Below are 13,421 nucleotides of genomic sequence, written 5' to 3' on the forward strand. Positions count from 1 at the left end.
TCCAGCCTTCTGTTCCTTCCGTCAGCAAGGTCCATGGAGAGTTGTACTGGGCCTGTTGAAGTGGTGTCTGATTGAAGACAGCATCTGTAAATGTATCTATCTATAAATGTATCTACACATTTAACACCTAAGTGTATGACTTGTACAACTGTTCTGGAGTGGCTAAGTCAGTCTTTAAATGGATGAGTTACTCCTGCACTGACACCTTTTAAGGAATAATTTTGTTAAAGTAGCTATGTCTGCAAGGAAAACAGTGAGGCAAAATAAAATCTTGTATAAAATGTTGCCAAACCAGCAAAATCTTGTATAAATTGTATGCAGAAGAGACAGGGGTGCTTCACAGGCAAATGGTGATAACACTTGTTACAATTTAGTCAAATGCTCAGGTTTATTTTTTAGCTGAGTATATGCCCAAGGGTTTTGTTGAGCTAAAGATTAAAAGGAAAACAACGTACAGAATTGCTAAGTAGGTATTCTATCTGTTCTCATACAGATCAGTTAAATACTTTGGGTTGATGGTTTGTAGGTCTATTTATGGATGAGGTGAAACTAAAAATAAAATTTATTGAGGGACGGTTCTATTGTGCTCCAAGCAAGATACAGGGAAGTTTTCTAAGACATGCTGCTTTCTGTAACTGATAGTAGTAGGCAGTTTGATTATACACCTAGATTTCCACTAAGATGGGTCAGACTGTGGACTTGGTTCTGAATTAAGAGGTAGAGTAACAGTACTAAACTTGAGTAGAGACAACTATTAAGAAGAAAAGTGTAATTTGCATATAAAATTGACAAATTAAACTTTAAAAAAAATACTAAAGAAGAAAGGAATTAAAAATATATATAAATAATTATTTAGCCACAGGTTTGTAAATGGATTGTAATTGAAAAATATTGAGAGAGAAGGGCAAGTCTATTAATGTCCTTGCTGTGTCCACACAAAAACAAACAAACAAAAAAACCAAACAACACTCCCCCAAATTAGTGTGGATTGCACTCTCATTTAAGAAAGCTTTTGGCTACCTGGCTGAAGCTTGGACATAGGATTTTTCATGTATTGTGTCTCTGCTCTGTTTGTAAAAACTGCTGTTGACTTGGAATGATTTATAATGCATTCTCCACTTCCTATCTAGTGGTAAAATCAGTAGTACTCTTAAAGTAAGAAGGCCATTTGGACATTTAGATACATACTGTGCGTGATCTGAATGCTGTGGATAAAAATAACAGTGTAATGGTGTGAGTGGATCAGCACAGTGTTGTCATTTGCTTGAAAATGTGATGTAGTACTTCCAAAGCTTCTAATTGGGATATATATAATTTAATTAGCAAATGAGGTAAAACTGGTGTCTTACTGTGTGCAAATAAAGACTTCCTTGATACACAATTACTGAATACTCCAGAATTTGCTATTAGTTTTCTTTTTTTTTTTTTTTTTGTATATACATATGGTGCCTGCTTGAATAACATTGTATGTGTAATTATGCAAGCAAAGTAGTACAAATTGCAGTTCACATCCTAGGCTTTTTTGGATATGAACTGAAAATAAATCTTTACAGGAGGGTATGATTTCTTTAAATTGTTTTTTTGATCTAGAACCAGGCCTATTTCCCTTGTCAGTTATTTGTTGTATCTGGCTTCTTTCCATTCTGCCTTTTACATGGTTAGTTCAGTTTTTCCTGCCATGCATTCTCTATTCACAGCCTGCATGTTCAGTTTAAATCCCAAAGCCATCAGATATAATTTAAAGAAACAAAGTATTTGAAAGGAAAGAAACTCAAATCTTATAACTCATATATAATTTTAATGTTTTTAATGTGTGCTGGTTTCCTTTCCATGTTTCTTAGCATGAGTGGATCTGGCAAGCTTTATATTTTTGGTGTGTAGTCTGATTTCGTTTTTACTAATAAGATTAAAAATTCTAGAGCTGGAATTAATTTTGCTGCTTCTATAAGAAGTCGTATGGGTATGTGTTGCAGATACTTGATTTACCCATGGAACTGTACCATGGCAAATGGATTAAAGTCGGTATTATTGTCTCTTTTTTAGTGTTATAGTATATAAACAAGACAGTGTAAATTCTGTCCTTTGTGTTAACTTCTTCCACTTGTATGTCCACTAGTTTGTGCCATGTTTCTAATGAGTATTTATTGCCAATGTGTTTAGTGCAAAGCTAAATCCAGTAATTATTGGGAGAAGAGATCAACATACGTTGTTTTAGTCTTAACATAATTTAACCATTCCTGGGGGTTAAACTATGTTAAGAATAAAACAGCAGATATTCATGTTTGCTTTGAAGCCAGGAGACATACGGTCCCAAGACCTCATTTAGTATTTGCAGTTCTCTTCCACAGCCTAAGGGAGATGTTTTCTTTTTCACTGGAAGATGGTGGAGTTTTTGGGCTTGCATGTTTGGTTTGTTTTTTTTTTCCCCTTTACCTTTTTCTTTGGCTTTTTCCAAGATCAACTCTTTCTAATTAGTTTTCTGTATTAAGTCAAGCTTCTGGAAAAGTAGTATCTGTATTTTTTTCCCTTTTTAAGCAACATATAATATTACGTGCATGTGGATTTATCACTGTATACCTTACAGAATAAGGAAGCCATACATTAGACCCAGTTATTTTGTGAAATTTTAAATGATTGTTTGTTAAGTAACTCTTACAGTTACTTTCATCATTTGAAACTCATTTTGGAATTATGGATTTTTGGAATTCAAAGTTAAGCTTTTAGGCTATTTGCCTAAGCAGGGAAAGAGTATGGAATAACTATTGAACCTGAATTGTTGTGCATCAGGGTGTTTCCTGTGTGGAGTGTGTTGCTTTTGCAGGTATGGGTTGAACAGAAGAACCTGTGGCTATTTTAGGTTCTAGAGTATAAAAGGTGTGTCCACAAAACAAGTTCAGGTGGAATTGACTGTGTTCTTCAAATTCGCATCATAAATTATTTTTCCTGTGGAGACATGTCTGGAGTGTTTCTAGCAAATGTTACTTTTTCTGCCAGATTTATCCAGGATATCAAAAAGCTAAATTTTTAAGAGATGGAGGTGTTAGGCAACAGAGGTTAATTGGAATGTGTGTGGGAGTCATCTAATTCCTCTGGGTGTCTGTGAATGAGTGTGAAAGGAGAAATTCTGGAGGTATGCATTTGAGCAACTCAAAGGTGAAGCTCAAGTTTTATGCATAAAACTTTCTCCTGACAAATAACCAGGCTTGGTTTGCTGTGAGGAACGTGGGATGGTTTTAATTGTGACTTGCAAAATGTATGATCAAATTCAAGCTTGAAACTTTTTGTTGCTGTGGTGTTGCTTGGAGTTTTAAAATGTTTTATTTGTTTTTTGAGCCAAATAATCTTACTCATCCATGCAAATGTTAGAAGTATTTATAGATGCAGATATCAAAGTGAAAAGCAAATAGTTGCATTACCTGGTGCATGGTGTACGGCTCACGTTGCCCAAAGTGAAGTGAGATGTCAGTTTCAGTTACTGCCAATTTGGTTCTGTCTTTAATATGAAATATTTGGTTATGATCTCCCTGTTCTCTCTTTCCCCTTCCGCACCCAAGTGGACAACCACTTGAGAACTTCTTGTTTTTATTTCCAAACTGGTATTTTTCTAGAAGTATCAAGTATTGAAATGTACTGGAAGAAAGTGGTAATGTAGGGAATTGAAAGGTTTTTTCTTTTAAATGGGTTACTCTTACTCCTTAAGTGGCATTCAGTAATGATTTAATGTCTGTTTTTACTTCTCTAAATCCTGAAGTGGGGACACAGAAAGATTTTTTTGAAGGGAAGAATAGCTTTGAAAGTTGCAGTCATGCTTATATAGATAGAACACTCCAGTATGGATTTGTCTTTTAAGGACTGTCTGAAAACAAATTATGTTCTGTTACTTTTTTGTAATCTATTGTTAAATTTGTGTAAGAAAATGTATTGAAAAACTAATTATTTATATTGAAATCTTGTTTTCTTTTTAACAGACATAACATTTTTGTTTTTCTCTACTGAAGAGAATGAAACTGAGAAGCATCCATACCAGTGTTTGATGAGTAAATGTTCTAAATGAAGAACTCCCACAAAATGAGATAATGTCAAAATAAATCTGAAGGCAGTGTGCTATTAGGAAGAAAGAAGTCATCAAATTGATGCTCTCCTTCCTCGTCTCATAGAAAATCTGAAATAAGCTTGATTTCTATAACAGTGCTGTTGTGGGATCTTGCTCAGGTACTTCATGTTTAATCAACCTATAATTAGTTACACAAACTTTTAAATGATTGGGGGGTTTTGTCATGACCACATGAGTTCTTGTGGGTTTTCTAATGATTGTTATTTAAATTTCTGAAGCAGATTGTTTAAGGTTATTTTAGATGTTAAGGAACACAAATTTGATTGTTTTCTGAAAGGCTTCTGGATGATCAAGAGTTACTTGTAAACTCTGAGCTGCAAAGTTTTTAATGTGCTTGCAGATAGAGTAAGGGGTGTTGAATACTGGCAGTTGCTTTGCTTTGCTAGTTTTCTAATGCAGAAAAATAGAAGATTCTCATTTAAAAAGAGCAGAGCAAGAAGATAAATTAAGATTTCTCAAGTTTTTCCAGGAAGCAAAAGGGAGTGAAGGACCATTTCTTTCTATTTGATATCCAAGAGCTTCTTGATGCCTCATTCTTTCCTTTCTTTCTTCCTTGTCTGAGGGAGATTTCAGTATCTGCCTGGTCAGTATATAATAATGGTAGAAACTCTTGAGAAGGATTTTAATGCAACATAGTTTTAAATTGTGAATGTGAATGAACTGTTCGGGGAGAAAGCAAGAAACAAAATGCTGTAGGAGGCAAACTAATATTTATAATTTAAAAGAAATCAGATGGGGAGCATGATTGAAGAAAACATGAGTTCTGTGAGCCCTCGAGCTGACATGTTTCCCTCGTGTCTTGTGTGTCAGTAAAACTGAACTGCTCTGACTTACTGAGTGAGGAGAGCATTAAAAAAAAAAAAATAATATGAACTGAGCACACCCAGAAACTGATCTGCAGACGTAGGCATTTAGTACTGTCACAAGGAGTTGAAAATTGGATTGCCTAAGGCCATGGGTCAGTGTCTTTAGGTGGGGCCAGAATGACTGGATGCTCACTTTCTTCAGTCAAAAGCAGCAAGATATTTTCAGCCAGAGAACTTCCTTGCTTCTGTCAATGGCTGCAAAAATTCTCCTGCTGTCAGGAGGGAAATGATAGCGCAGGTGCAAGTAAAAGGGCTTCTTTTTGTAGCAATGCCAGCATAAAGTAGGGGTGATGCTTGAAAGTTAAAGCTGGCAATTTTTGTCTGATATGTTTGTGCAGTAATGAGGAACTGTGCTTGGAGAGATTACTTCAACTGTTAAAAGCAGACTGGAAACAGTAATTGATGAAGGAAAGTATGTGTTATGATCAAGGCAAGCCTAAGTCAGGAGTTAACTATGCGGAGGGCAAACAGGTGCTCCTACCAAATCTGACCGAAGGTTAGAATTCTTAATATCTAAGATAGGAGCATTCCCTAGCAACATCTAGGCGTACGGCACAGGATTGTAGCTGCTGTAAAATACTGTATGTAATTATGTTTCATACTGGAGCAGAGAGCAGTCTTTGGAATGGTGGTTGACTGCAGTGGCATTGCTTGCGTAAGGGCTGCTCTCTGTTGACACATCAGTGTCTGCAGCCCTAAGTGGTGTTTCTCCCTTGTAATTTGCTTTTTAATGACTTCTCCTATCTCTTAAGTGCTTTATTTTTTATAGAATATATGTTCATGATGAAGCTTTTCATAAGGCCAGAGCACTTGTAATCCTTCACGAAACTGTTGGAGAACATATATGTAACTTAGTGGACAGTAAACCATGACACATTTGGTTTATGCTTACCATTTGCATCAGTAGTTCCTGTAGAGTATGTATGCAGAAGAGTTCATCAGCCTTGTTATCACAAGAAGGCTAAAAATCATCAATTTAGAGGAAATTCTGACACATTGCTTAGCTCAGATTCAAGGTATTGCCTATGTTATAATATTTTAATTACCACTCCAGTGGTAACTAGTTTTGCTTTGGGAAATAATCCTGCAAATAAAAATATAGTCGTTATAGTTAATAAGTTGGTTTCAGAGTAGTACTACTACAAATAAGTAGTTTAATTGGATTAAATATGTCATGAAACTGTACTCTTAGTTCACTGAAATAGCCACTTGTACCTAGCTGTAAGAGAAAAGGTTGTGCATAGTCACTTTGTATATGATAGATCAAGGTAGCACGTCATGACCAGGTGTGAAATTGCCACAAAAATGGGGATTTTTTTTTTTTTTTAATATATGCCTGTTTAAAAATTACCTGAAATTCTTAATCAAAAGATACAGGAAAGCGTCTTATAAGTATTGAGTATCCTGAAGTATTAATTGGTGGCTATTAACTTAAAGAGGTAGTGGGGTAGTAACAAAGTCCAAAAAACCATTGTGCTTGGGAAGAAATAATTGAGGCAGCACATGTTTCAATACATTTTGAGGAACCAAATCATAGAATAGTTGCTTATTGTGAATGTGTCTCCCTCTTGACTCACTTAGTGATTTCTTCTAGAATATGTTTAAATTAAAAAAAAAAAAAAAGAGGAGGAAAAAAGCCAGAACAAGCCCCGAACCAGAAGACAACTCAGCATTTAATATACCAGGGTAGAGATCACCCTTCTGATCTTAAGTATGCCAAATGCAAGCTAAGGCTGTAGTCACTTAAATGGTGGAAAGTAAAAGGTCTGAAAAAAGTGCCACTTCAAAGACACAAAGGTTGGGCTATAAGAGAAGCAGAACCCCATTAGGCTATGAAGACAGCTAATTTGAAAGTAACAGCCCTTTATATATGGTCTTTTATTTATTTTAAACATAATGTTCAGTTTAAGCATTTTAGTTAGACTGCTTTCTTAATTAGTGAAGAGTTTTCCAATCTTTTTTAATTACAGTTTCTGAGAGAGAGAGTTGAAAGTTCTAACTGTACTGTTCATTCAAGGCATCTTTCAAATGAACCAATACATGGAATAGTGGGAAGGAATGTATGAACTAACTAGCTGATGCAGTTGTGAAAGGAGACTAATGTTTCTACTGATTATAAAAATCAGTGATTGTACACCAAACTCAAGAGTTTAGTCTGATTAAGCTCTTAAGCATTTTAATTCACAAATTACTGTTCCTTTAATGGTAGTGTTTTTCACATTGTGTCTGTAGCAGATTGAAATACTGAGAGTGACAGTGCTCATTGTTTTCATCTTTTGAATATTAACTAAAATTTAAAAGGCAAACAAACTCCCTGGAATGAGCTTTAGAAATAGTGTGGTCCTTGTTCTGAGATGGTGGGCCCAGCTGAGAGATATATTGATTTGTAGGATTGTTTTAGATCTAGAAGTTCTCTGATCCAGTCTCCAACTTGGGTTAGGTCAGCACTGAAATAATATTTTCCAGACCACTTTTAAAATGTTTTCAAGAGTGAAGATTCTGACACCTCTGTTTAATACATTCCTATGCTGGACCACACTCACCAGGAAGAATATTCTTCCTATATTGAAATGAAATCCCTTACTGAGTCTTGTCTGTTGCCTTTTGTATTTTCATTTTAGCATAGATTGGCATGTTTCAGTAGAAGAGCTAGAACAGTGCTCAAATTCTGATTGTCTGGGTTTAGCTCTGATTTATGTAGGAAAACAAGCTATTCAGGGAGTTAATTCCATTATGTAGTGGTTGAAATTCTCAGAGCGACTCATCCAGTTTTGATAAGGCCCAGAAACAGACAAAAGCATGACACATTTTTAAGCATGTTCAGGAGTTTGGGGAGCTTATGTGGTATTCTAAAAGAATATTTGTAGGAATAAATAGAACATGCCTTGAAGCCTTTGACTTTTGCTAATACTTGTTGAGTAGCTGTAGTGGGATGTGGAATGTACATGGCAGAATGCAATTGAAAGAACCTACACTAGTTTTTCATTTGTCTTGCACTGACAAGTGATGTAGACAAGTTTGCTGCTATTTTTTGCCACTGACTACATCTTTTGAGAGCAATCTTTAGTTGATGAAGAGATAGCAGGCAACAGCTTCTTGAAAGCTAATCCTGCTGAAGTAGTTAATGCATTAACTGCATTGATAATGCATTGATTGTGCTGTAAAGAACAAAAAACTGCGTATTGTGAATGAGATGTTTTACATAGTGTGGAAGATAAATATTGTAGTCTAAGACAAGTGGATGATATGCTGGAATGGTTTGCTTGCATTGAAGAGGAGAGCTTTTTTTCTGCTTTCCCTTGGCTCTGGTTTCATGGTTCTGCTTCTTCATTGCCGGTTCGGATATTTATGGTGCCAGCATTGACAGCTTTGGTCCAGTTATGAAACTATGCTTTTGAGTGCAGAAAATATGTAATTTAAAGTAACTGATCAGCACAATCAAATGTACCATATTTGCTATACAAAGTCTGTCTGAGATGCTGAGGTAGTGTAGACAGACAATGAAGAGAGGAAATAATTACATTTTAAGATCCCACTTCCTTTCCTGGTTCTAGCTGAGCAGTACATTAGGATGTATTTGTCATCAGCTTCTAAAAGCAAACAGGTAAGTGAATGTGCTGTTTAGTTTTGGTTGAAATGTTGTTCTGCAAAGTGAAATTCTCTTAGGTAATTACTAATTAGCTAGTAACCATTGTTTGTATCAGGAAGGAGAAAGTACACTGGCCTTGGATTTAACAGCAATTTCAGTGGAGGCAAAATCTTCAGGCTGGTGGTACATAACCCCAACAATATTGTAGTGACAGGGTAATGTAAAAGGGACTCTACTAATTGAAGTGTATTTTAGTGTTGCAAATACTAATTACAATTAAGTAGCTGTCACAATAATAGCAACATACTTGTAATGAGACTGCTTATAATAAAAGCATGACTATTTGTAGCAGTGGACCTTCTGCTTTTGGAGCTGCCATATTACCTGGAAAGCCTATAGCCAGCATCAGTTTGTGTTGGTTTGAGGGCTGATGCTAAAATGTCTTGGATGCAGTTGTTACCCACTCTGCAGAACAGGTTTTTAATTCTGCTGGCAAGTCAGAGGTTTTCTGCTAATTTGAGGAGGAAAAAGAGGAAATAGTCTGAATTTTCACACATAGTCATTTCTTCTCAGTTTGGGGTTGGCATTGGTACATCTGAGGCTGTTGATGGTTCTCCTCCTTCCATCAGATTAATTAGTTAATAGTTTTGTCTTTGATAATAGCCTGTAAAAGTTTCCCTCTCTTGAGTGATCAAGAACATTCTTGCAGAACATGTAATCTTGTCAGAACGGATCTAGAGTATTTTGATAACCTATGTCGTCCACAACCACTGATGCCTGTCAGAGTGAGGAAGACCAGATGAAATATTTGGAGTTACCTGCTTAGATCAGTTAACGGATCATTTTCTTTTAGATACTCCCAAAGAGAACTTGGTACTAGTTAAGCCTTTGTAGGCAAATACAAGCTGCTGGCCTTTATCTGCCCAAAGAGTGGCACAGCTGGCATGGATGGCTTAAGAAATGCTTCCTGATTCTGTTTTTTAAGAATAATTTTTCTGTACCAGTAAAACTGAGTATCAGATGAATGGCATGGTTTCACAAATGCTTGTGTTGAAGTCTGAGCTGTTGCCCTCTCCTGTTTTAGTTCTTCCTCTTGTTTCTGCCCCAATGTCGCCCCTCTGTCCCTCATGTGGATTCAAGAATTCATGGCTTGAACAGACTGAACAAACCCATGGCTGCTGAACAAACCGGCATGTGGAGCTGATTTTGTTGAAAAAATGTATTTAAAAACCAAGTATGTTCATTTTCTGGGCTGTTCAGACAGATTTTTTTTTTCCCTGCCTGACCTAGTTTGATTACAGAATCATAAGCACTTAAGCACTCACAGTAGAGAAGGCTGTGTAGAAGTAGAAATGAGTGACCACTGATATAGTGGACAGATGTCTTTTCCAGGTCAAACTGACACCAAATAGCATTTGAAGAAGGTAGTTGAACTGATGGTAGCATTTGATGTAAGTTATTTCTTGAAATTTAAGCTGCTTTTAATAATACAGTACTTCAGCATATGGAATAACAACATGATATAAATTTAATATATAAGTATTTTTAGGCATTTCTTGTTTAAAACTAGGTTGAACTGTACTACAAACTTAAAATATCACATTTCTGTGATATAAAATAATAAAAACACGCTACACTTTATTCCCATCTATTTCTCTAATTACTTCTGTAAAAGATTAAATGTGCTGTTGTTGATTTTTGTGAAGTATTATTAATAAACTATATTAATCTTTATAATGTTGAATTTCAGCGATAGAGATTTTTGTTAGTTGGTCTAGTTTGGGCTCTGAAATATCCAAGCTGACAGTGGCCTTGGGAATATTTTTATTCCCATGGAAATGAGAACGTGGTATTTTACATAGATAAGTTTGAAAGAAAACCATGCTTTGTTTTACTTTAAAAAATCCAGAAAGCAGAGTGGCAACTATAAAACTTCTGGTCATATCTTTTTTTTGTTTGCGCTGTAATAGCACAGGTAAAAAGCCCTTTGAGGTTCTGTGAGTATCATTTTCCCCCACCCACCTACAGCTTGCATAACTTAATGTGGAAAGACTTAGCAGCTCTGAAATCACAACTGAACAACTTCTCTTACTTTATCAAAAGAAAAAAAAAGAATATTGGCATGTCGACATTTTTTTCTATGAATCTCTTTGTGCTATTAAAAAAGTCTGATATAAATGTAGAAGAGAGCTCTGATAGATGGAAGCATTAATTTATAATTTATTTTCAAGTTAGTTTTTTTGAAGTCTGGCTATATGTATATGTTTTATTGGTTTGTTGTTTTTATGTTTTTTTTTTTTTTTCCAGGTGCTTGATAGTTGTAGTAAGAGTTTTGGAAACTGCTTACTCTGGAAAGATTTAGATGGGTTCATGGACTGTATTATCTTGTTTTGACATTTAGGGTGCTTGAAACAGAATACTAAAAGGAAATTTCTAAGAGTTTCAAAGCAGTTTAGTTTAACATAACTGAAAAATAGTTGGCTGCAGTTAACAATAATTTTATTGTATTGTGCTGTGTAAAATCCTGTCACAAAAAGATTATATTAGCTCTTTATGAGATGGTTTGTTAAAGTTAACAACTTCAGCTGTAAGCTTAACTCATTGAATTTTGATACTTGAAATGCATTCTTAATGGGGGTATTTGGTTTTTTCCCTGTTTTCTAGCAAGCACTGAATTTTTTTTTGCAGGCTTGTGGAAAAATGTTGTTAATCCCTTCTCTTGCTAAATTTCTGCATTTTTGGGTTGAATGTGAAAGTTGTCCTAAATTCTACTGCCCAAGTAAAAATTTTTTTTGGTTTGTGAAAAAACACAGAAGGGTGTGGTGGGGTGTGGTTGGCTTTCTTTGGCTTGGTGGTTTTTTTTTTGTTTTTGGTTTTTTTTTTTTTTTTTTTTTTTTTTGTTTTGTTTTGTTTTTCTTTTTTTCCCTCTTTAACTTCTGTAGATGCTTGAAAGAGTTCTGTGTTGACTTCAGGTAGGTTTTATTATATAATAATTTGCCCATTAATAAGATTGCATAAGCTCAGGCTGAAAGACTTGTATGCTGTCTGGATCTGATAACAGCTTACAGCTAAAGAGCATGCCTGCCACTCCAGAGCACACTGATGTATGAAACCAGTGCCTGTTTGTGGTTTCACTGCCTTCACTAGTTTTTCTCTAGCATTGGCCTGATTTTCTATAAAATTCTTCCTGCTTTATAGTTGTGCAGAGGATGCCACAGCTGTGGATGGGACTGTGAAACTCATCTGTGTTTCTGAAAACAATTGCAATAGTAAGTTTTTATTTATCATTGGTCAATTGGTGGTAGTTAATGAGCTGTACTGGGGTGAAAATGAATTGGGAAGGGTGGGATAATGGTGAGATGCCATTGCTGCTGAGGAAGCTACTTTGGTGAGTAGCTTCATGATGTGGTGTCGACTCCAAATTAGTAAAGGTATAGTATTTGAAATGACAGCTCCTGCAGCCAGTGCAGGCTTTGAGCTTTCCAGTCAGTGGCAGCAGGTCACTGCAGGGCTGTGGGCAGTGCTGAAGGTGAACTGGAGGGGAGATCAAGCAGCGCTGTGGTATCATCCATTGAGCTGGGTCCTGCAGTTAAATACATTCCTTTGGTCCTCCAGCTTCTGAGAAGCACATGTGAAAACATTTGGCCTTCTAGGATGTAGAAACAGTACTTCTCCCCTGCCTGGCCGTGCCTCATCTGAATTATTTTATATCTTCATTACTCTCCCACTACTCTAGGCATCAAAAAGCCCCCCATGATTACCTATTTATTCTATTTGTATCAGATTTCAAATGCAGTTTCTCTACTGGGTTTTGTATTCTCCTCCAACATCACTGTCCCCTCAACCCGTGCACTGAAACTGGTGGTTAAGAGTGCTCTGAAGTACTGTATTATATTAGCATATATTTAAACTATGTGAATAACCTTATGAGTGTAGATTAATTCACAAAAAAAGAACTTGTAAATTATACTATGCTGTACAAAATATGTTTCTATTCATAAATATCTCCAAATAGGGATCATGAGTAGTGGGAAGATAATGTAGTATTTCTACAGTTTAAAATACTGTGTAATATTAAGCACAATTGCAAACTAATAGTGTTCTTTTAAAAGGGCAGTCCCCCTCATTTGTTCTCCCATGCTTCTTAGTTGAAAGTTTTCATTAATTTATCTTTTTTCCTGAAATTTGGCATGGTAGCCAGAGGAGCTTAAATATAGTTTTTGACAGCTGTATGGCTGTTTGAATAGGCTGCCTAATTTAGAGAATTATCTGTGTGCTTGTCTGTCACTGATGGATATTGCCAAAACGATCAAAGAAAAATAGGACGTTGTCTTTAAATAAGGCTATTTCTATGTTCTGTAGGCAAAACAGGAGCAATTTGAGCTGAAATTGTTCTACACTTCATTGTCTCATTGTGAGTCCTAGATGTATTGTACACAATTTGTCTGCTGAAAGTAAAGGTTGCCTGCTTTAAGCTTATAGGCATGAATTTTCTTAAGAACTTGCTCTAAAGCTGTGGGTCTTATACAGAATTATGAAATGCTCAGCAGGGTTTCTTTAAAAAACAAATTTATATGCTTTAGGACACTGCCATTTTTGGTTTTTCATTTCTAGCTGTGCAAGTATGAGTAGAAACTGAAAAAAAAACCTAGCTATGTCTTAATTTCTATTTTCTTGTAGGTTTTAGTTTTAAATTTGTGTTTAGGTGGCTTTAGTATGTCTAATTCCTAGTACTCTCTTATTTTTCTCCTTAAGAGTTTTTTTTTTTTTTTTTTTTTTTGTACTTGGTGGGGGTCTAGGATACTATTGGTCCTCTCATTAGTATAATTATTTCCTTTTTTGTCATGGTACT

The 13,421-nt window shown here is 35.6% G+C and overlaps 1 protein-coding gene across 20 annotated transcripts in view; it reads left to right on the forward strand.

Annotated features, from left to right (window-relative positions):
• Positions 1 to 13,421, forward strand: part of EZH2 (enhancer of zeste 2 polycomb repressive complex 2 subunit) — a 51,081-nt gene that overhangs the window by 4,825 nt on the left and 32,835 nt on the right. For 6 of the 20 annotated variants that reach the window (XM_085573429.1, XM_085573417.1, XM_085573430.1 and 3 more), the window contains exon 2: positions 3,969 to 4,212. The exons of 7 other annotated variants lie outside the window; for them this stretch is intronic. The gene's annotated coding sequence lies outside the window, so the exon portion shown is untranslated. Of the gene's footprint in view, positions 1 to 3,916; positions 4,213 to 13,421 lie in introns of those variants that run through there. 7 more of the 20 variants (XR_014953309.1, XM_021546264.3, XM_085573420.1 and 4 more) reach the window with 6 other exon arrangements.

Source organism: Lonchura striata, chromosome 2 (assembly GCF_050655825.1).
Source record: "Lonchura striata isolate lonStrDom1 chromosome 2, ASM5065582v1, whole genome shotgun sequence".
In the NCBI taxonomy this organism is placed as follows: Eukaryota; Metazoa; Chordata; class Aves; order Passeriformes; family Estrildidae; genus Lonchura; species Lonchura striata.